At 41.2% G+C, this 25,133-nt stretch overlaps 1 long non-coding RNA gene across 1 annotated transcript in view; it reads left to right on the forward strand.

Annotated features, from left to right (window-relative positions):
• The window catches only part of LOC138739771 (uncharacterized), a 120,577-nt gene that overhangs the window by 2,041 nt on the left and 93,403 nt on the right, over positions 1-25,133 (forward strand). The gene's annotated exons all lie outside the window — the stretch shown is intronic.

Consider the following 25,133-nt stretch of genomic DNA (forward strand, 5'->3'; position numbering starts at 1 on the left):
GATGTATGGGCATTCCAGGTGAATTTATTTTTACATGTAGAAATCATGGTTGTTTTCTTTTTGCATTAGAACTATACATTATATGTTTTCTTATAAATCCAATAAATATTAATATGAGGCTTTGATTTTCACCGAGACCTGCCAGAAATTTAATACATTATTTATTCTTTGCCTGGACAGTTTGAGACTCAGTGCTGATTTCAGAGTTTGATCTAAGAATAAAAATCAAATGCAAAGGGTTTCTTTTTGTCTATAAATGGCTGAGTATGTTTCATTCAAATGGTAATATTTAGTAAAAATAGAATAATACAAACCAGTATGGTGTATCTGAGATTAATGGTTCCCGTTTCATGGGATTTCATAAGGACTGAATGCAGATTATAAAAACAGAGCCAGCCCTGCTGGATTCCATTAACTGAAATATTTCCTACACATATCACATCCATAGACCTGGAAAGTGTCACTGTTTTACTCTGTATGCCTTCTGAGAACAAAATTGATTCTACTGAGAATACCTTCTAGCTACTCAGAATACTGTGTTTATTTTAACAGACCTGGAAGCAAAAGAAAAATATTTGTTTTAATTAATTTTTCAATGAATCATTTAAAGTTACAAGGAAAGGGTTTCATGTCATCCTTTATAAAACAGGAAATTTGGAAGAATGTTTTTTGAAATCTTTCACATATCTTCCTGAAAAGAAATGTTAACTTCTGTAGCGGTAGCTGCGAAGAGGAAACGAGAACCGAGTCTACAGGCTGGAGTCAGTTTAGTTTCCGACTGTTTTATTTCAAAAACCCACGCTGTGCCTTATAAGGCGGCCATCAGGTCTTGTCCCCGTATCAGCTGTGATGCAACGATGCAGCCGAGAGCACTCTGCCCTCAAGGGAGCTGAAACCTGGCAGCGCCATCTTGACCCGGTTGCTCGGTTGCCGTGGCCATGGCAAACACGGAGCCGGTTCGCCTGCAACGCGATGTGTGCTGCCACACCTCAAGCCAATAAAAGAGATAGTAATTAGGTGATCAAAAAGGTTAGTGTCTTTCAGAAGGGGTTTAAAAGAAATGTTGATGAGGTAGATTCAGGATTCCTTTGTTGTCCTCTAATAGAGCAGAATATGTCATTGTGGTGAAACCACTATTGTACATATTTGTTACATGTAAATGACATGACCTTTCCGGTTGGACCCTGCTCTCAATGGCCGGCTCGTGACTCCTCCCCCTTTCACATCACAAGCCTGCCCCTAGTTCGAGACTGGGTCAGTGTGATGCTGTCCATCTCTTGCAAACAAAAGCCTTCAGTTTCGGCAACTTTCAGTTTTTGTGTAATTGACTGTGCTTCAGTAATATTATACAAAACTGCCTTTTGCCTGCCATGAGGCAAAGAGTCACCATTAGTGTCACTCGGCGCCCCATACAGTAAGAGAAAAAGAGGAGCAAAAGAGAGTCCCTTCAGAGTTATTGAGTGTCTGTGGATTCCCCTCCAGTCCTCCCACAGCCTCTGCAGCTGCATAGACTCCTATTTGATGCATCAGCAACCCGAGCTCCAGATCCAAACCTCCGTCATGAACTTGATGCCCAAGGTCCTTTGGGAGCCCTTCTTGCCCTCAGCGCCCTCACGAACCTGGTCCCCATGAGCAGACTCCAGTGGCCGGCAGCCCATGCGGGTCCCCTGACCAGAAGTCGTTGCAGTCTGTGTGGGTTCCTCAGCCGCTGAGGCCCTTGCTGGTCAAAAAAAGACCGCAATTTCATTGTTATTCAATAGGTGGATAAAACAATGCCATTTCATTGTTTCACATTTATTTCTGAAGTAAGGGAGAGAGGTTGCAGAATTATTTCCTTGGTTTTAGACACATAATGTGATTCCAAAGTCTGAATCAATTGACTTCAATGGAAGCAGACCACAGAGCATGTAGATTACTGTGTCGTGTGTAATGCAAATGATCAAAAGTCTACCTCAGGTTATTTTAATATTGTTTACCTATTTGGTATGGTGGACATTTGAATACTTCATTTATATTGCATACATGACCAGAGTAAGTTTTGAGAAGGATAATTCCAAGCTGACAGGCTTTATATCAAGGGACATAAATAAGGTAGATGGTCACAATCTGCGCCATAGACTGAGGTGGGGTCTGAAAATAGAGGACAAAGGCTTATGGTCAGGGGGGATCTGAGGGACACATTTTTCACACAGAGGGTGTGGTGGGTGTGTGGATGAGCAATCAGAGGTGGTGGTAGAGGCCAATACAAATATGATATTTAAAAGACAGTTGTATAAGAAGGAGAAAAGGAGCATTTAGAGGGATGGGGCCAAATGCAAGCAAGATGAGCTGTTTCTGTGCTGTATATCTCACTGTTTTTATGGGGCTGTGCCCAGGAAACGTATGTGTCTTTGAAGATAAAAAAAATAATCCAGAACCAGGACAATTTCAAACTGAATATTTGCCATAACCATTAGTGCTGAAGAAGGATGTCTCTAACATAACTAATCTAACATAGATATTTATACACACTAAAGATGTTATATTTCATTTCTATCCTTAATCATTATGTTAAGGTGCCCTGATGCCCATTGATTGCAGAACCCTTCAAGCATTCCCGTCATCACAACTGTCCTTCATATACTACACTGATTTACAAATTTCTTCCTCTCTTCATTGGTATCAACTGGAAATGTTCAACCCTATTCTCAAATCACATTATTCAATTACAAAGCAAAAGCTTTGCATACTGCTTGGCTGAAGTTGAAAGCACAGATGGTTTTGTACCATAATGAATTTTTGATCAAGGGAAAAATGGCTTCTTTTAAAACTGACTTTGCTCTTAATACTGTTCACATAAGTGTGGTGGAAGATTGTCAGCTGAAATTGATAATCAAATGAGTTTGAGGTGTTGGGGGGATAGTGATACCAGGAAAGCATTGATAATGGATACCCATCAGTTTTTATGCAGGAAATATATATTTCTAGTCATGGATAAACTTTATTTTATTTTATTACTGGCTGTATAAAAATACAAATCAAGAAGGAAACAATAAAGACTCTTTATTTTACTTAGGCCATAGCACTCTTGTGATCTTGTCTAGTGTAGAGTAGCTTAGTGTAGATTTACAGAACAGACTTGATGGGCCTAGTGGTCTGGTTCTGTTCCTTTGTCTTGTGATCTATTCAGGCCCACCATTTAGAAAAAACATATGGAAGTTCTGGAAAGGTTTGGAGAAGGTAAACTAGAATGATTCCAGATTTGAAGTTTTATAGTTACTTGGAAAGTCTGGAAATAAATTGGGGTTAATCTCTTCAAAACAGATTAAGCCTTAAGTGAAAAGTTTAAAAAGTGTAGTGTTTAGTTAAGATGCATACCGATTACAGTGAAACCCTGTTATAATGTGATCATTTGGGTCCGAAAAAAGTGCAGTTCCTTACCTATACTTACATACACTTGTTCAACCTGTCTCATCTCCATTTCGGCCCAATCGCTGTCCTACCTGCACAACCTGGCCACACTCTGGCTGCATTACCTGGGCATCAGCTCCCTGCAGGAGCAGAACCTTCAGCAGCTGTACAAACTGAGGGAGCTGGCCACACTGGAAGAGAGCGCATTGCCGCTGGTGTGCAGCCTAGCTGTGTCGTGCCTGGACAACAATCTGCTGTGCTGTGACTGCTGCCTGCGCTGGCTGCTGTTGACCAGCCCAGCTCTTACCTTTGACCAGCAACTGCCGGTGTGCACGCCTCCGGGTGTCAGGTGTTGGCGGCCGAGGGCCAGGTGGTATAATTCAGGTGCAGGGCAGATGATCTTCAGGTGGGGGGTGGGGGGGGAAGAGCCGTGTAAAATTGGGGTTTAATTGTATTTCCTGTGGCTGAAAGATAAATCAACACAAATCACAAAATTCGTTGTTTTGCCGCAGCGTCATCAGGCAAACATTCATATAAACCACCTTACAAAAATAAATAACAATAGTGGACGAAAAGTCAAGGTAAGGCAACGTCTTTGGTTCATTGATCATTCAGGAATCTAATGGCAGCGGGGAAGAAGCTGTCCTTGTGCCGTTGAGTGCTCGTCTTCAGGCTCCTGTACCTTTTCCCCTGATGGTAGCAGAGTGAAGAAGGCCTGGCCTGGATGGTGGCGTCCTTGAGGATGGAGGCTTCTTGATGGAGTGAAGTCTGGAGCCTGCGATGTCGCAGGCAGAGTTAACAACCCTCTGGAGTTTTTTTTAAACCATGAGACACAGATTTAAGTTAATTGGCAAAAGAACTCAGGGAACATGAGTAAAATTCTTTGTCATATCCTAAGTGCTGAAGATCTTAAACAGATTATCTGATGAAACTAAAAGCGCAAATTGCTAGTCAGACAGCAAGTATGGCGAGAGAAAGACAATATTTCAAGTTGATAACCTGTCATCAGAACTTGATAGTTGATGGTTTGGTAGTCACAGATGTAATTATAGTTTCTGAAGGCAATTGAATAGAGAAGGAAGGTTAAAATAAACTGCAGAGATATTGGAAAAGGACAGGGCATGAGACCAACTAGAAAAGCCAGATGAGATGTAACAGATGGGGTTCACCATCTATGGGTTCACCAACACTTGCACCCACACCTCCTCCCTCACTATGGGCTGGGGCCCCAAACAGGCCTTTTAAGTGAAGCAGCACTTCACTTGTACATCCACAGGACTATTTACTGTACCCAGTGCTCCCTTTGTGGCAATCTCTATATCGAAGAGACCAGTCATAGATTGGGAGATCGCTTCGCTGAGCACCTCTTCTCTGTCCGCAACAACAGCGACCTCCCAGTAGCAAACCATTTCAATACTGAGCCACACTCTCAGACTCACAAGCCATGAGCTTATGTACTATCCCATCATGACCACCTTCAGATTCGGGAACAACACCTTATTCTCCGTCTGGGCACTCTCCAGCCAGATGCCATCAACATCGATTTCTCTGCTTTCTGCTAAACTTGCTCGCCTTTACTTTTCCCTCTCCCTTTCCTGTCTTTTCAGTTCTCCCCTCCCTTACCGACCCAGCCATCTCTCCTCCCCCTCATTGCGGCTGTCCCCTCCCTCCTTTCTCCACCTATCATCTCTTGCCTTTGCCACCCCCTCCCCTCCCCTTTTGTTTGGACACCTGCCGGCATTCTCTCATACCATGACGAAGGGCTCAAGCCCGCAACGGCAGTTATGTATTTTTACCTTTGCTACATAAAAGACACTGTTTGCCCTGCTGAGTTTCTCCAGCATTTTGTGTTTTTACCTCACCATCTATAGTTCCTTGCGAAGGATTTTTCAGATTTGGAGGAAGATATTTCAGTTGCCACCCTATTCCTGACAAAGTTATATTGAACTGAAAAAATCTTGTAGAAAGAACATGTGCAGCAGGAATGGGAACTAACTTATGTACAAAAGAAAGCCTGAATTTTTCTTCTTTTACCACTAGGGGTAGCAAGTGAACTGTGATTCTGACACAGGATTAGAGCCGCAGCTCACCTCAGAGTAATTATCAAGCAGCAGAATCTGAGAAAGTCTTTTACTATGCAATTGAATTGATATCTTAATGAACTGTTTTGATTAAATGCACAAAGTTCTGTTCAACAGTTGGTGTTGCTGCAGGTCGCAGTTTTGACCACATCAATGCTCAAAATTACTGGTAAATCCAATGATCTTATATTTAAGTTAGCAACATGGTTAATTTTGATAAGGAAAAGACATGAATGAACAAAAGCAACAATGAGATGATTTTAGCAGTTTACACCTGATGATTCACCATTTTATTTTTTATAGGTATTCAAACATATTAAAGTAAAATATTTAGTGAAACAAAACTGGTTTTCAAGCATTCTAAAGATATTATAGATGGGCAACCAGAACTGCACAAAATGCTTTAAATGTGGTATCAACAACCATGTGTAGTTGGAACATGATATTGATATCCCAACTTCTGTAAAATACGAAAGTCTGCAGACACTGTGACTGAAGTAAAAAGACAATGCTGGAGAAACTCAGCAGGTCAAATAGTGTACTTTATGTAGCAAAGGTAAAAATATATAACTGACATTTCGGGCTTGAGCCCTTCATCAAGGTATGAGCAAAATGTAGGCCCACTTGTCTTCTTTCCTCCAGCTCTCCACCCCCTTCCCTCTCCATTCACAGAGCCATCCCCCCTCCCCTTGCTTGCTGGTGTTTCCTCCCTCCCTTATTCACCTATTACATCCTGTCTGTGGGATGGTGTTTTCCCCCCCCCCCCCCCCCCAACCTTGCCTCTTTCCATCTTCATTTTGTTTGGGCGCCTGCCTATATTTTGCTTATTCCTTGATAAAGGTCTCAAGCCCAAAACATTGGTTATGCACCTTTAACTTTGCTATACAAAGTGTACTGTTGACCTGCCGAGTTCCCTAGCTTTGTGTTTTTACTTATCCCAACGTCTCTATTCAGTGCTCTGATCAATGAAAGCAAACAAATCAAAATGCCTTCATTACCATCTGGTCTCCCTGTGCCATAAATTTCAGAGAATTTTGTTAAGTATAAGTGTATCATCACAAGATACTTGTCTGATTGCGGAAGCTATGTAGGCTCAGGTCTAGTCAGAACTTGGAGGGGAGACTGCAAAGCTCAAAGGCAAGGCCAACATTTATTGTTAATGTTAAGTTGGTGGAAAGTTGCTTCCCTGAGCCATGGCTATGCGCCTGCTGAAGGGACTTCCATAGTTCTGCTGGCTATCAAGTTCCAAGGTTTAGAGGAGTCACATGAGGGAGTAATGGTTGGTCGAGTGGAACCAGCCCACTCCAGAGAAAATAAAAAAATAGTTTGTAAAAACAGAGATCAATAAACATAAAGTACAGGGAGAGAAAGATAAAGTTACAGAAAAGAGACAGAAGATGGCGCCAAAAAGAGTAAAAGTAAGAATAACAGAGAAAAGGGAAGAAGGAAAATCTCTGGAGAAGAAAGAAGAAGGGCTTACCTGCACGTTGGAGCAGAGAGCCATCGTGGAGAGGAGCGGCTGATCTCCGATGTTGGTGAGTCCCCAGAGGAGTGGTGTCCTCCCGACCAGCGGACTTAAAAAATGGTTCTCAGAGCCAAGAAGAGGTGAGCAACTGTCCATGCATGAAAAGTTGTGCACGCGCAGTGCGCAAGTAAAAGAAAAAGTTAATGCCAGCAGGAGGGGGACTTAGCTGAGGAGCGGCCATCTGAGAGACGCCCAGTATCGGGGCATTCAGCTGGGGGAAGCAAACAAGAAAGAAGAAAGGAAGAGTGGTGAGAAAGAGGATGAGCGGCAACGGGGCGACCAGCAGCGGGGCGGCCTGCAGCCAGGTGCCCGGCAGCAGGAGACACAGCAGCTGGAGGCCCAGTAAGGATACAGAAGCAGCTCACCAGAGAAGGATGAAGATACACAGATACAGAGAAGAGAATAAGATGACACAGACATAGTTACAGGCACAGAAGAAGAGGAGAAAGAAGATCAAGAATTTCAAAGGAAAGGTAAAATAGAAGGACAAAGTTTAGATGAAGCCTATTTCGAAGAAAGAATGAGGTCATTAAAAGAATGGCTATCATTAGAACTTTGTTCAATCAAAAGAAAAATGAAAAGAGCTGAAGACAGAATGCAAAGCTTAGAGTTGGTCATGACTGAATAAGGAAAAGAGTAGAAAATGTGGAGGAACGAGAAGCTGCAGTAGAAATTGAGATAAATGATTTAAGAGGGAAGTTGGAAGAGAGTGTAAAAAAAAAGTTAAAGAGACACAGATTTGTTGTCACAAAAAATTGACGTATTGGAAAACTACAGTAGACGAAACAACATAAAACTAGTGGGCCTGAAAGAAGGCAAAGAAGGGTCACATATGAAGGAATTTATAAAAGGATGGATCCCGAAGGTGTTGGGAATGACAGATTCCCATGAAGAAATAGAAATTAAAAGGGCGCTAGTACCAAAACTGCCACCACATCAAAAACCGAGATCCATATTGGTAAAATTTCTAAGATATATGACAAGAGAGAACATACTGGAGCAGGCAAGAAAGAAGGTTCGAGAAGACAATAAGCTGTTGGAATATAAGGGACAAAAATTATTTTTTTACCCAGGCATAAGCTTCGAACTTTTAAAGAAGAGGAAGGAATTCAACACGGCGAAAACAATCTTATGGAAGAAAGGTTATAACTTTATATTAAGACATCCAGCAGAGTACTCAAAGTATTTATTCGTGGGGAATGGAATAGACGGTTTTCGGACCCAAAGAAAGCCCAAGAATTTTCTGAACGTTTGCAGGAAAGGAGAAGAGGAGAGGAGGAGGAGGAGGAGGAGGAGTGACAAGAAGGAAGACCGGCAAGAAAATATACAAAAATATGTAAAAATATAAAGTAAAGATAATGTATATATAAAGATTTAAAAATGGATAAGAGAAGGGGGAAAAAAGGAGAGAGCTTTGTTATATGTATAAGAAAATAGTGTTCTCTGGGGGGGGGCTGGGGGTGGGAGAATAATGGTCACTGCGAAATTGGTTGACGCTTGCGAGTAAGTTCGCAAACTGAATGGAAAGGGGAGTTGTGGTCGCCGTCAGGGACAAGGGGCAATCCAAGGAGGGGAGGTTCATTTGGGGTTAAAGGGTTATTGCTTGTGGGGATTGTTGGGGTATTTCATGTCTTAAGTGTGTTGTCATATATTGAGATTAAAAAGGAAAACTTAAAAAACAATAATGAAAAAAGGGGATGGAGATGGTGAAGAGGCGGAAAAGAAGTGAAAATAAAGATATAAGATAGTCTCGTTGGACTATATGACTATAAACATTAACGGAATATATAACCAAGTTTAAGTGTATCCCATTGGAAAAAAAAAATCAAATATAATTTAAAAGACAAAGTTACATTGTTTGAAAAAACCTGGGAACCATATATGGAACATAACAGAAAGAGCAGGCCTTGGACCACCACCACCTAAAAAGATAAGAAGATAAACACGATCAGATTTAATGTGAATAAGTAGATGATACATCTTTTTTTTTTGTTTTCCTTTTGTATAAAGATATTGTTTTATTGTATTTTATATGTTCAGTATTTACTGTTTTTGGAGGGGGGTGGGAAGGGGGAAGGGAGGGTTGGGGGGGAAAAAGAGAAAATGTCACTGTGAATATTTAAAGAGATGCATCTGTAAATATATTGGTTGATATGGTTCATAGTGCGATAAATAAAGAATCACAAAAAACGTTCCAAGATTTAGATCCAGTGATGATAAGGGAGCAACCATCATTGTGGATGGTGCGAAGGGGAACTGCAGGGAGATGGTGTTCCCAGGGATTGGCTGATCTTGTCATTCTTGGCAGCAGATATCATGGATTTGGTAGATATCATCAGAAAAATCTAGATGAGTAACTGCAGTACATTTTGTAGATGGTAAACATTGAAGCAATGATTGGCTTGTGGAGGAAACAAACATTTAGGGCAATGTATGAAATGCCAGGTAAGCAGGTTGTGGTTATGAGGAAAATATGGGCAATTCAAAACAAAACAAAAAATTGCCGTGACTATTCAACATGTCAGGCAGTATCTATGTAGAGTGCATAGTTTTCTCTCTGCACTGTGGTTTCCAGACTTCCCCTTAATTTTTTCTCATCTTATTCACCTCAATCAATGGATGTGATTAGAAGATCCACCTCTGAGTAAAGACACTTCAAAATATCTTTCACTTTTCTTTGTTTTATTGCATCTGAATTGTTCTGGAAAAACTTGCTGCTCAGTCACATGATCATGTCCTCTTTAGAAAAGTGGCATTTTTTTTTGATTTGCTTATGAATCAGAATTTATTGCCATGAACAAGTCATGAAATTTTGTGTTTTCCAGCAGCGTCACAGGGCAAACATTTATAACCATCTTACAACATTACTATAATTAAAAAAAAAAGCAGTGCATGAAAAGTAAGGCAGTGTCTTTGGTTCATTGATTATTCAGGAATCTGATGGCAGCGGGGAAGAAGCTGTCCTTGTACCACTGAGTGCTCATCTTTAGGCTCCTGTACCTTTTTCCTGATGGTAGCAGAATGAAGAGGGCATGTCCTGGGTGGTGGGGGTCATTGAGGAAAGAGGCTGATTTTTTTTTTTAAGACACCACCTCACAAAGATGTCAATGGAGTGAAGTCTGGTGCCTGTGATGTCGCAGGCCGAGTTAACAACCTTCTGGAGTTTATTCTTGTCCTGAGAGTTGGCACCTCCTTACCAGACAGGGATGCCACCTGCCAGAATGCTCTTCACAGTACAGCTGTAGAAATTTTTGAGAGTTTTCGGTGACACCTCACAAAGTATAGCTGTTGGCGAGCCTTCTTTGTGATTGCATCAACATGGAGGCTCCAGGACAGATCCTTGGAGATGTTGACACTCAAGAATTTGACCCTCTCCACTACTGAGCTCTTGATGAGGACTGGGTCATGTTCCCCTGACTTCCTTCTGAAGTCCACAATCATTTCCTCGTTTTTCCTAACATTGAGCACAAGGTTGTTGTCATTACCCCATTAAATGAGCTGATCTATCTCCCTCCTGTACACTTCCTCATTGCCGTTTGTGATTCTGCCAACAACTGTGGCATCATCAGCAAACGTAGATAGCATTGAAATTGTGCCTGGCCATACAGTCATGGGTGTAAAATGAGTAGAACAGAGGGCTAAGTACGCATCCTTGGGGAGTGCCTGTATTGATGATCAGTGAGAAGTTATTTCTAATTCATACTGACTGTGGCCATCCGATGAGGAAGACAAGGATCCAGTTGCAAAGGGCAGAGGCCTAGAGTTTGTAGCTTCTTGACAGCTCTGAGAGAATAATGGTAATGAATAATGTAGTCTATGAAGAGCAGCCGTATGTATGAATCATTGTTTGAGATAATCCAGAGTTGAGCGGAGAGCCAGCGATATTGCATCTGCTGTGGAGCGATTGTGACAATAGGCAAATTACAGTGGGTTCAGATCTTTACTTAGGTCCGTGTCAATTCTGGCCAAGACCAGCCTCTCAAACCATTTAATCACAGAAGTTAGTGCTACTGGCCGGTTGTTGCTGAGACAGCTCACACTACTCTTCTTGGGTACCGAGATTATTCCATAAGCAGGTAGAAACCTCTGACTGCAGCCATGAGAGGTTGAAAATGTCCGTGAGCACTGACTAGTTGGTTGGTGCAGAGTTTCAGTACCCTGCCAGTACACCATCAGGACCTGATGCCTTGAGGGTTTACCCTCTTGAATGATGTTCTGACATTGCCCTCAGAGACAGATATCACAGGGTCCTCAGCCTTTTCAGGGATTCTAGTAGGCCTGTTTGGTTCTTCTCAAAGTGGGCATAGAAGGTGTTCATCTCATTGGGTAATGAAGCATCACAGCCATCTATAGTGTTCGTCCTCGCTTTGTAAGCTGTAATAACCTGCACTCCCTGCCATAGCTGGCGTGTATCTGTTTCTGTCTCAAGCTTCCTCCGGAATTTCCACTTTGCTTCAGAGATTACCTTCTGCAGGTTGTACCTGGACTTCATGTAAAGATCTGATCCCTGGCCTTGTTCTCACCCTCAGCAGGTTGCAAATTCTCTGATTAATCCAGGGCTTCTGGTTGGGGAACCCCACATGTGACAACTGTTGCATATTCATTCAAGTCTATGGATGAGTTTGTGAATATGTCCCCATCCACCGATTCAAAGCAGACCTGCAGACAATCCACCACCTCCCTCAACCATACTTCTGCCGTCTTCACCACCGGTGCTGTGGTCCTCAGTCTCTGCTTGTACGCCATGGTAAAAGTACAGGCAGGTGATCAGACTTGTTGAAGTGCGATCATGGTATGGCTTGGTACGTGTTCTTCATGATGGTGTAATAGGGGTCGAATGTGTTGGTTCCCCTGGTCTCGCAAGTGACTTGTTAGTCAGAGTTTATAATAATAGTTTACATACCCCTAAAAATACACAGTATTTTCAATACTCAGTCGTATTTTAATATTTTGTTTTTCTTCTAAAATGTGTCATTGTAGTCATGAGTCTGGTGGGTGGAAGAGTTAATGTAGCAGCATTTTTTGTATTGATTTTCCAATAGATGTATATTTTTTGTCACATAGCTGACCTGGATTTTGTTTAATCTTTTAAACTGTTCTTAAATGACAAAAGCTGTGAAGGTAATTATAAACCATTTATACCATCTGACAATATTTGTACTGGAAATATTTCTCCTATAATTATGGTTTCAAATTATAACAAGTTCCTTGATCGTTGTTGCGAGAAATTCCCTGTGGACTGAAACCTGCAGGAAGAACAGAAGTATTTTCCCTACAATGGGGATTGATGTTTATCCCTGTGTAGGTTATAGTATTTGCTGAAACTAAGGGGAATATGTTGGTGCTAATAGACTATGGTTTTAAATATTTAAGAATGGCAAAAGAGACTTACTGCCAGGATTGCTTTTTATTTATTTGTACTCTGTATCTGGATACCATAGGCAATATAATACCCATCCCTAATTGCTATGATCTGAGTAGGAAGTGAAGAATAAATAATTTCAGTGGATGTGGAATCACATATGGGCAGTTTTCCTTCCCTGAATAATGTCAATTAACGAGATGAGTTTATTTTGCAACCATCCAGTAATTTTGGGGCGACATTTACTTTTGTGAGCAATTTTTAAAACTCCAAATTTGCTTGAATACTTTAAATACTCCAGCTTCTGAACTTCCATTTCTTGGTCAATTTTTGACTAGCCCAGTAATAGGAGCACTTTTCTACCAGGCTATTCTGTTAGGGCTTTCCCAAGGGATGCATTTCAACCTATTATTTTGAATGAGTGAGAAGAAAATGGCAATTCGGCCCATTTTTAAACATGCACATTGGACGTGGACAGCAAAGTGGAGAGAAACTTTAACCATGCTAAAGAAAGCTGCTCGCTGACAGCTGAAGCTGGTGTGACCCAGGGCGTAAAGCAATTGGGATGCTGGCATTTGGCTTTTGCTGCCAGAATTCCCAAACTTTCTCTTAATTTTTTTTTAAAAAACATATGTATATATATATAAAAAAAATCAAACAGTATAAATTTGGTCCCCCCTTCACTGCAATGAAAAAAATCAAAAGCATTATGTAAAAATCCTAACCTATTCTCATAAATATAAAAAAACAGCTGAGCAGCTTATCCTGAGGGTTACATATTTTGTAGTTTTTGGTTCCTACCGTAAATCAAAAAACAAGGTAAGACTATGTGACAAACCACTGAATGTATATATTTATCTGTCTGGGCATGCCCATTGGTTAACTGTACCTGTGGCCCCTCCCACAGGTTCCTTAATAAAAGGTGACTGTCTCTCAGCTCCCTCCTCTATTCGGCACAGTCAACCAGCAGGGATGTGCTTTCATTCTATTGCTAATAAAAGCCTATCAGTTCTGCTCATCTTCAGCCTTTTAAGTCATTGATGGTACATCAATTTTATTAATAATAGTCTTGACAATGGAGAAGGCCCTGAAGTCAGAAATTGGAAATCAACCCTCAGTCGGCAGAGACATCGACCAACTTTGAAGGCTGGCTGCGCTGTTTTGAAGCGTTCCTGTAGGCATCTTCAGCCATTGTTCGGTCAGAATTACAGGTACTGTACCCCCAAGTTGAGGCCCTGCTGTACTCAATGATCAGGAACGCTATGTCATAATCGGAGGCAACGGACACTGAGAAGCCTGCATTAGACTACCTCATCTGGAAGAGTAAATACATCTAATCACATTAGAAACATAATCCCTTCTTGCCAGGTTTAAATGGGAAGCTGCTGAGACCCTCAAGGACAAGGGTAAGAAGTGAAAATTGTGAGGGGTTTTTGCCATGTCCGGTACCAGAATGAATGTTCGTGGGAGGCATTAGTGTGTTTGGGAGGGCATGGTGCAACGCTCAAAACTCACTCAGCGGGGGGAGGGGGATTGCTGTTACCATCTTCTGCCCCTCCAACGTAGGTACCAAGAGTGCTGCTTTTATGGGGTCAAGCATCATTAGCCACCAGTGATGCACGCTACTCGGCCTGGGGCGGGTGGAGAGTCATTAATGTGCATCAAGTTAGACATTAGTGATGCTTGATGCACGATAATGACATTGGAGGTGGTGGATTAGATAGCAAGCGATGGCAGCGACAGTATGGGGGGAGAGCACTTCACTGGGGGGGCCTACCTTGGCACAACCCTGTTTTTTTTTAAATGGATAGTGGGCTGCTACAGTAATGGTTTGACAATAATACTAATTCAGAGTCTGTGATTGGGAACATGACTGAACTGATGAAGATGGGATGGGTGAAAATGTAGTTAGCCTGAGAGGTTTCTACTCCTTTCTTTCTCCAGATTTGACATGCAAAGACTCTACAGTGTAACATTTTTGTTTAATTTTTTTTCCCCATCAATATGTTCTCTAGAACCAGTCACTTAGCACTCTGTACATTTAACCAGAATCTCAGCACCTATGCTCCAAAAGAACAGGATTTTATAAATGAGCTATGAATTGAAGTTTTGTGGCAGTGATTAGATATGGTATGAGATGATCTGAATGAAGATTATTATACAGAAGTGTTTTTTTTAAAAAAAAAAAGGCATAATAAGTAGGTCAGAGTAATGCTGCTTTTACACAAGCAGCCCTTCAGGATCAAGAGGCCATATTTTGACTTGACTATTCTTATGAGGCCATTGTTGGAATTGCATGGATGGGGCAGGTGGTGGCTAATGGAGAAAAAAGTTGAATTATTTAATGTGGTGGCACACTCTTTCCACTGCTTATGTCAGCTCTCTGCACCCAATGTATGCCCTTGAAATTCTCAATCCCGTCACAAATACTCCTCCTCCATTTTAAGTTGTCATGGGCCAGAATTTTCCAAAACTCAGGGGGGGAAAGGTTGCATTTCTTCTTAAAAAGATTCAAGGGTATATTCAAAGCCTTTATCAGTTCACTTGGTAATCATTTCACATAACAGAACTCAGAATCAAGTATGCAATACACAAACGGAGAAGCTCAGCAGGTCACGCAGCACCCACAAGTAGTAAAGGGTAACTGACGTTTTAGGCCTGAGCCCTTTGCCAGGAATATCGATTATACCTGACAAAGGACCCAGGCCTGAAACTTTGATTACACCTTGGGTCTGGATGCTGCATGACCTGCTGAGTTTCTCTAGTGCATTTGTTTATAAGCACATGACTCCAGCATCTGCAAACTTCTTTGTTTAACTCTTCTTAGGGAATCTGGTAATAGGAATATGAGAGTCATGACCAGCCTAATGTAATCAACTAGGGCATCAGGGAAGGCCTACAAGAGGATTCTGTAGCAACAAAAAATTCTGATCATGGTGCCCAAGGTAAGAACACTTGAATGGCTGGAGGAGATGTGCTAAACAGGGAAAAATTTGCAACAAAATCTGTTCCAAGAAGTCTTCTTATTCAGAGGATGTGATTGATGGACTGAGCCACCAATTCCTCCGTGTACAATTTTAAAGGAGTTGTCAGCCATTTTAAAATAAATGGGTTAACAACTGTTAAATAAGCACACAAAGGAATTTAACTCAACCTTGTTAAGCAGCTTAAAATTTAAGCCCTTAAGGAAGAGCAAGATGTACATTCCAAAGCTCTGCTAAAACCCCATTTGTTTAATTGTCTTCCTTCCAGTAAAAACAGTCATTGCCACTGGAGTAAAATAAAACTTCAGGAAAACATTACAACATCAGAAGGTCTAAATATTGTGACAATGCTATGATTTTACTGTGATATTTGCCTGGTTCAGTGGATTCTGCTTTCCACTCACTTCCTCTGAACTACTTGTACTCCCATGTACAAAACATTTTAAGGATTCAGGGTAAAGGTGCTTCTGTACTGGAGAAGGTCAGTAAAACTGCTCAACATCACCAAAAATCAATGGTTTTCAAAGATGTCTGAGCAGTCAATTGAGAATTGCATAACGTGGATTAGGTTTGACTCTATATGTGAAAGATCTATCATTTCTAATGACATCATAAGCAGGAACTCCGTAAAGATTGTCACAATTCCTCACACATCATTCCATCTGTTACAAGAACACCATCGCTCATGACTTAGTTTCTGGGAAATGCAACACCTTCCCATGTGTCCCTGGTGGTACACAAAGCCCTCTAATGCATAATGTTCATGTCTCTCTCACCACTATGGGGCGGGGGGGGCAGGGGAAACTTTTACACAATGCCCTCCTCATTAAAACCTGCTTTTGGATACTGTCCAAGAGCAGCATTACTGAGGAAGCTGAAATGTACAATTCAGCATTGCTGTGGTCTTCAGAAACATTGATGGATGCAAACAAACCAGAAGCAGTTTAAGAGATAGCAATACAGAGCATAGGTTAATTGGCATTCATCAAGTAATGCTTGGTTGTCGATTTCTAGGAAACTGGAATCCGTGCTCTGTGACTGGTTTTCTATTATTTAAGACCTGTCTGTCGATCCAGGAGCAGAATTGTAAATGAGATTAGAGTCCATAGTTCAGCAGCCAGAATTGTAGATTTAGGAGTATTTTTGAGCCCTTTGGAGTCTTCTCTCTGCAATGGGAAGACCAATCTTGGCATGGAGTGACAGAGTCCTTCAGAACCAAGAGAGTGACACAGACCCTCAGGACCATTTGACAGTTGTGTTGAATGGTACCACTTTTGATATTCCAACATGCATTTGAGGAAAGGCACAGTTCACAAAGCCTTCTGGAGCAACCAGCCCATCCAAATGCCTCATTCCTTGGGCTGTGACTGAGAACTAAGATATGTGGTGCTCAATCTGTTGCACATTAGAATGGCACTTTGAAAGTTTCACTGCCTTAATCTGTTCAATTTAAGGAAATATTGAAAGCTGCATCAGTGTTTGCAAAAATGATTTTATAACCTTGGGGATGAGAGGATTAAGGGCAACACGTTTGGTGTAGCAGTTAGCACCACATCTTTAAGGTGCCAGCGATGACAACTAGGGTTCGAATCCCATGCTGTCTGTAAGGAGTTTGTACACTCTCCCCGTGACTGAGTGGATTTTCCCTGGGGGCTCCGGTTTCCTCCCACCATTCAAAAGCACACTGGGATGTAAGCCAATCAGGTGGCACAGGCTTGTGGGCTGAAATGGCCTGTAACCATGCTGTATGTTTAAATTTTTAAAAAAATTAAAAATGAGGAACGTTTGATGGCTCTGGGTGTGTACTTGCTGGAGTTTAGAAGGATGAGGGGGATCTTATTGAAACCTATTGAATATTGAAAAGGCTGGATAGAGTGGATGTGGAAAACAGGTTTCCAATCATGGGAGATCTTAGGATCAGCAGGCAGCCTCAGATTAAAGGACGTCCCTGTAGAACAGAGACGAGAAGAAATTTCTTTAGCCGGGGTGGTGAATCTGTGGAATTCATAGGTCATTGATGGCTGCAGAGGGCAATAGGTACATTTAAAGTGGAAGTTGATAGGTTCTTAATTAGTAAGGATATCAAAGGACACAGGCAAAGGGCAGGAGAATGGATTGAGAATAAAAATGTCAGCCATGGTTCAAATAGCAGATTGGACTTGATGGGCTGAATGGTCTGATTTGGCTCTGATGTCTAATGGTCTTATGGAAAAATCTTACAATCTACCCTATCAATGTAAATGATAGTATCCGAGGTATATTGATGGGAACATGGGGAGAATAAAATGGGTTTAGTACAAATGTGTACATTATGTTAGTGCAGACTCAGTGGCCTGAAGGCCATTTCCATGCCAATGACTTTCTCACTCTATGAACTGGTCCTTACCTACTTTTTCAGTAAGGTCTGCAGTACCTTGACCCAGTGGTCATGCTGTTCATAAGAGCCTTGAACATTGACCAGAGGTTATGCCAAAACAAAACCTAATCCTTCCTTTGTTGGGATATGCAGCTATCATAAGCAAGCTCCATCTTCACCTGAAGAAGTGTACCAGTTCAACAATGTGGCAATTGTTGATGAGCAATAAATGCTGGCATTCCCTACAAGACTCACATTTCACAAATAAATGAAGAAGTGAGGTTTTCTAGTGAAACCCTAGCAGTATGATGTTCCCACTCTTACATTTAGTTTAGTTTAGACAAACAGCATGGTAACAGGCCCTTTCATCCTACAAGTCCATGCTGCCCAATTACACCCAATTGATCAACACCCTGGTACATTTTTTTTGAAAGGTGGGAGTAAACTAGAGCCCCTGGGGAAAACCCACACAGACATTGGGAGAACGTACAAACTCATTATAGACAGAGCTGAATTCCAACCCAGGTCACTGGTGCTGCACCGCACTACGGTGCCATGTACATCAATAGAAGGATATTGAGGTTTACTTTAAAGCAGTTACACTTTCTACATCAAGGCCAGTTGACTTTGCCCATTCTTTCAAATGCAAAAGTAAGAAGTATCATTTAGGTTTAAAAATCTTTACATCCAAACTCAAATTATTTAGATCACACTTAATTATATTTCCATATGGATAGTATCAAGTGAATCCAACGAGCTGTTGCTGCCCTTCACTTCAATCTGAGCTACTGTTAATGTTCCTAGCAGCAGCCAGATCTCTTGTGGTTTGTAAAATGTGCAAAGTCAAGTCATTTGAACTCCTTAAAATATCAGTCTATTTGGATGATGGTCTCTAAATCGTCCAAATATAGGCAACCAAATAAGCACACAAAGAATCTGTTCATTAAAGTCTGTTTATGCTTTCCAATGAGTCATCTTCACCTGACCTATCATTCATCTAATATTTCTGCTTTGTAATCAAAGTAATTGCTGAAGGTAATCGGGTCAGGCTAACACCTGTGGAGAAAGGAGCAGGGTTAACATTTCAGTGTGGTGAATAGTGGATATTGAAGTATTACCACAAACCACAATGAGGTACTTTTGATAGATTTTGTTGATGTCAAAAGCATTAGCATTGCTTTTACATACCTCTGATAATCAATCATTTATAAACAGAATAAACCTCTTCTGCACCCTCTCCAGTGCATTCAAGTCTTTCCTAAATGTGGTGAGCAGAACCCTTGCGCTTATCAGGATCAAGTTCTCCTGCCATATTCTGCTCCATTTACCAAATGATCAATATCTGTAGCCCAAGAATAGCCTTCTCACTTCTAATTTAAAAAAAATGTAATTTGAAAGCTTACTAAACACATCTCCTACATTCATATCCACATCACATCATACACAAATAGGACAAATAAGATCTAATCACTGATCCCGGTGATCGTGGCTGGTTGTAGACTTCTGATAAAAATACAACACTCCACCTTATTCCAAGCCCGTCATGCATACCAAGCGAAACAGCAATAATGCTCATGTTAAAGATACTGCCCGACCTTGTGTGGTAAAGGAAACAAGTTCAGTGGGTTCAAATAGCAACAAGACTGGACAGGATCTTTATTTAAAAGAAACAGGAGAAAATTGCAACAAGGATGACACACACTAGTGCTCTCAATCACACAAGCAGTCACATCGGACTTAACATTACCAATGCTCAATTAAAAAAATCTAATACCTGTACTGTCACAAATCATAAAAAGATGAAAATATGTTATTCTTACTTCATTGGAAACAATGAATTACTGGTGCCATCCTACCAGTCAGTACGAGTTGTAGGATAAACCTAGGAAGTAATGTAAACCAGGAGAGGGTGGAATGGGAAGCAAGGGCAGAGACAATGGAGGGCCTGACTGAGACATTTGCATCCTCATTAGCCACAAATAAGATGGTTCTTGGGGGGGAGGATAGGTAACAAGTAAGTGCAAAGAGGATGGTGCCTTGATTGGATGACTTCAGCCATGGGGAGAGATTGGATAGGCTTTGGTTTACTTGAAGTATTTATGATTGTAAAAGGCAATAGATAGGCTATTGAGATTTTGCAGTCTTTATTTTGGAACCAAACTGTTTTCAAGGTTGGTGTTATGTCCATTTAAAGTTATGCAATTTGGACCAACTCCAACCTTGGAAATGAGAAATAGCAATTTCCAAAGATATAATGTTGTAGGAACAGTTTGTTCTTTTCATAAATTCTTCCCGAGAACTTGCAAAACCTTTGCCATTGAGAATAGTTGTCAACAACTGATGTCAATATTTAAAACAGGAAGCAAGGCAGATTGTTGAAAATAGAACATGTGCTATTCAATGCTTGATATTTGGTATCACTCTACTTCTGAAATTTTTAATATTGGTAATTGTACCTATGGCTGTCTTCCAAATCTCTTGCCATTTAACTGGTGATCCCACTGCAGCAGTGCTCCCCAGAGAGCCTAGTGAACCAAGGTTACCTTCAGGCTCTTGCTATTGGAGATCCAGGCAGTGTTGACGTGCTTGGGTGCACCTCATCTGCTGGATGGTGGGGAGAATATTTTGAGAAGATTCAAATTAATACTGATTGAATTATGTGTATTGTCTTGTTTTACGCGGTGGATTTTCTCGAAACTGAATATTATTTTAGTCTCATCAGCAATCAAGATTTTTTACATTGGATATAAAGTAAAATCCCTGTTATCCAGCACCTATGGGGATTGCTAAATGCCAGATAAGTGAATTTTCTGGTTGCTTGAGATTGTGTTGCGTGATTGGCAAACTAACAATGTGCATTGTCCAATTTTAAAAGTTCGGTATTTAGCAGCGGCTACACTGCTAACTGAAAGGTCGCACAACCAGACGGGTGGCGTTCAGTGAACAAAACTGATTTATTGCAGGCTGCCTGGCTGGTCTTATACTCCCAGCCTGGACCTGGCTGAGAATCGCACTGGGCCCCCCCCCCATGTCACCAGGGCGTCACCCAGTGCGGGCTTCCGAGCCCAATGCAGAGGTCGGGAGGAAGACCACTCCCCCCCCCCCCCGGTGCCATTTTGGCCAGCTGCCCTGCCACGTGCATGACAAGCGGGGCTGGTTCACCTGCCTAATGGCGTACCACCACACAGGACCCCCCCCTCCCCCCTCCCCCCCAAGAACCGGCAATGCAAGTCTCACCTCTTCTCCTGATTGGCTGATTTTGATTCAAATTTTGATGCATTGGGCACATACTCAACTGAATAAATGATAGAGCAAGCAGATCACCAAAAAAAACCACTTACCCATAGTCCATTAGGCTCCATCAGTGGCTCAAACATTGATGCCATCAGTCACCTCAGATCCCACAAAAATCAGAATGCAAGCAAATCATGGTCAATTCTGATAAGATACCCCAAAAGAAGGAGATAGGTTAAGTTGGATAGCTTGCTGGACATCTGAAAATCTACCTTGCCCTTCTGCCGAAACATTCGGGATGCGCATTATCTTAAGATCTTTTCCCACAGTCTTACTTGAGACAGCTAGCTCATGTTAATAACACTGGACAATGAATACTTCGGTTCCTGAAAACATTTGGGTGTATTTTATTGATTTTGGACTGCTGATCACAAAAATAACCTTAATTTTCCTATCACATACTGTTTATTTAGATACAAGCTATTTTTGTGACTTCCTGTCATATTTTAAGTTTACATCAAGCATACGAAACCAAGTGCAACATGGTCAATGAAAATTCATTTTCCTGCATTTGTACTTGGGCTTCTTCCTGCTGATCTTGGTGCAGTAAGTGCCTGAAACCCCAGCAACATTCTCTTAAATCTCCTCTGCACTCTCTCTACATGGTTTATAATCCTTCCTGCAATTCAGCAGGCAAAACTGCACACAATATTCCAAATTTGGCCTCACCAATGCCTTATACAATTTCAACATAACATCCCAACTTCTGGGTCCTATACTCTGATTCATGAAAGCCAACATACTAAATGCCTTCTCCACCACCCTATCCACATGTGATTCAACTTTCAGAGAATTATGTACCATGACTCCCAAATCCCTTTGTTCCACTGCACTCCTCAGTTGTCTACCATTTAATGTGCATGTCCCATTTTGATTAGTCCTACCAAAATGTAGCACCACATTTATCAGTATTAAACTCCATCTGCCATCTTTCAGCCCACTCTTCTAACTGTCCTATATCACCCTGTAAGCTTTGATAATCTTCTTCACTGTCCATAACACTCCAGAGCTTTGTATCATCTACAAAGCTACTAATCCAATTTGCCACCCTAACATCTTGATCATTAATAAGTGAACATGGTGAAGATTTCACCAGGGCATTGTGACCATGGAAAAGTGGTATCAGGGCAACTGGAATCCATCAATGCTGGCCGACTATTGTTGGACACTGACATGAGAGGCATCAGATGCCGAGTACAAACAAAAATCAGCAGCAAAAGATTTTTACGTCAGTTGAACTATCGCAACGTGTCAGCGTCATAAAGCAATTAAAAATACTAAATTCGATAAGTTCATTTAACTTCCTACATGATATAGTAAATCTGAAATTATCTTTTTGTCTATCACAATCCCCAATTTTCTTTTCAGGAAGCAAACCTTTTGGGGGAAAAAATTGTTGTCCAATGTCATCTTCATTTGTTACAATGTTCACCAGATACAATTTTCTAAATCAATAATTGGATCTCAATATCACCTTTCTTCTGGAGAAATAGAAATTAAATGAAACTAATCAAACTCTAGTTAGCACAAAACTGTGGAGGTCTGATCCTCATGTTATGAAACCATATCAGTGAGGGTATGCTTAAGGAAAAGGTTGGCCAGGCTCTCTCTCTTTTTTCATTAGAAAGCCTGGGGGGGGGGGGGGGTGGGGTGGGGGGTGTGTGGTGACAGCAGAGATATTTCAAAATTTGCAATGCTTTTACTGAATAAACAGTCTTGTGGGGAAGATCATCACTGGAGTCAATCAAGATAAGAGTTTCCAAGAATTGAAGGAATTCAGATAAATACTCTAAATATAAATTTAGACATGCAACATGCTAACAGGCCCTTTCAGCCCCTGCTGCCCAATTACACCCAATTGACTTATAACCCCCAGTACATTTCAAATCGTTGGGAGGAAAACAGAGCCCCCAGGGAAACTCATCCAGACAAATTCTTTATAGACAATGCAGGATTTGAACCCCAGTCCTGATCACTAACCTCTACGCTAACCGTTCCACCCACCAATTCATTTAGAGATCAGTGAGAATGTAACCATATAACCATTCACAGCACAGAAACATGCCAGTTTGGCCCTACTCACCTGTGCCGAACATCATCTCCCACCTAGTCCCACTGACCCGTATTTGGCCTGTAACCCTCCATACCTCTCCTGTTCATATAACTGTCCAACCTTTCCTTGAATATTATCAATCTTGCTTCTACCACCACCGCCAGAAGTTCATTCCATACCACCACCACTCTTGTGTGAAGAAATTCCCCTTGTGTTTCCCTTAAACTTTTCCCATTTTGCTCACAATCCATGCCCTCTTGTTTGAATCTCCCCCACTCTGTGGAAAAAGCCTATCCACATTGACTATCTGCCCCCCTTATAATTTTGAATACCTCTATCAAATCATCCCTCAACCTTCCATACTCCAGAGAACAAGTTCCAGCTTCCTCAACCTTTCCCTGTAACTCAAACCCTGAAACCCCAGCAACATTCTCTTAAATCTCCTCTGCACTCTCTCTATACTGTTTATATCCTTCCTGTAATTCAGCAGGCAAAACTGCACACAATATTCCAAATTTGGCCTCACCAATGCCTTATACAATTTCAACATAACATCCCAACTTCTGGGTCCTATACTCTGATTTATGAAAGCCAACATACTAAATGCCTTCTCCACCACCCTATCCACATGTGATTCAACTTTCAGAGAATTATGTACCATGACTCCCAAATCCCTTTGTTCCACTGCACTCCTCAGTTGTCTACCATTTAATGTGCATGTCCCATTTTGATTAGTCCTACCAAAATGTAGCACCACATTTATCAGTATTAAACTCCATCTGCCATCTTTCAGCCCACTCTTCTAACTGTCCTATATCACCCTGTAAGCTTTGATAATCTTCTTCACTGTCCACACACTGCAAAGCTTTGTATCATCTGCAAATCTACTAATCCAATTTGCCACCCTAACATCTTGATCATTAATATACATGATCAACAACAGTTGTCCCATTACCAATCCCTGAGGCACTCCACTTGACACTGGCCTCCAATTCAACAAACAATTTTCTATCACTACTCTCTGGCATCTCCCATCCAACCATTTTTGAACCCATCTCACTACTTCATCATTAATACCCAATTCTGCCACCTTCCTTACTAACCTCTTATGGGGAACTTTATCAAAAGCCTTACTAAAGTCCAAATAGACATCATCCACCACCTTCACCTTATCAACCTTTTTAGTAATCTCCTCAAAAAAACAAAACCATGCTGACTACTCCAAATCAATCCCTTCCTTTCCAAATAGTTGTATATGCCATCTCCAAGAACACTCCATTAACTTACCCACCACTGACATCAGACTTACATTTTATAATTACCAGGTCTACTTTTGGATCCTTTTTTTGAAGAGTGGAACAACACGAGCCATCCTACAGTCCTCCAGCAATTCCCCCATGTCCAGTGACATTTTAAATACTTGTCAACTCACCCACTATTTGTTCATTACCCTCCCTCAAGGTCCTAGGGAATATTTTGTCAGGACCTGGATATTTATCCACCTTGATCTTTTTTCAATATAGCCAACATTACCTCCTCATTAATTCTTATATTATCCATGAGCTCCCTACCATATTTTTCCACTTCATCTGGCTCAATATTATTTTCCTTAGTAAATACTAAAAAAAGTTAAAATTTCACCCATCTCCTCTGGCTTCTCACAGAGCTTACCCCCCTCATCTTCAAGGGGTCCAAATTTATCCCTCACTATTCTTTTACTGTTAATGTACCTATAGAAACCCTTTGGGTTTATTTTTACTTTTCCTGCCAAAGCAGCTTCATATTTCCTTTTAGCCATTCTAATTTCCTCAAGATTAAAAAAAACTCCTTGTATTCCTCAAGCAATTCATCCCTTCCTTGCTGTTTATAATGCTGTACATATCCCTCTTCCTCCAAACCATGTTCCCAATATCTTTTGTAAACCAAGGTTCCCTAGAGTTTCTAACTTTTCCTTTTATCCTCATGGGGACATATCAACTCTGCCCTCTCAGAACTTCTCCTTTGAATATCCTCCATTTATCTGCTACATTCTTCCCTGAAAATAACACATCCCAATTTACACCCTCCAAATCTTTTCTCATCCCCTCA

Source organism: Narcine bancroftii, chromosome 7, assembly GCF_036971445.1.
Source record: "Narcine bancroftii isolate sNarBan1 chromosome 7, sNarBan1.hap1, whole genome shotgun sequence".
NCBI classification, from domain to species: domain Eukaryota; kingdom Metazoa; phylum Chordata; class Chondrichthyes; order Torpediniformes; family Narcinidae; genus Narcine; species Narcine bancroftii.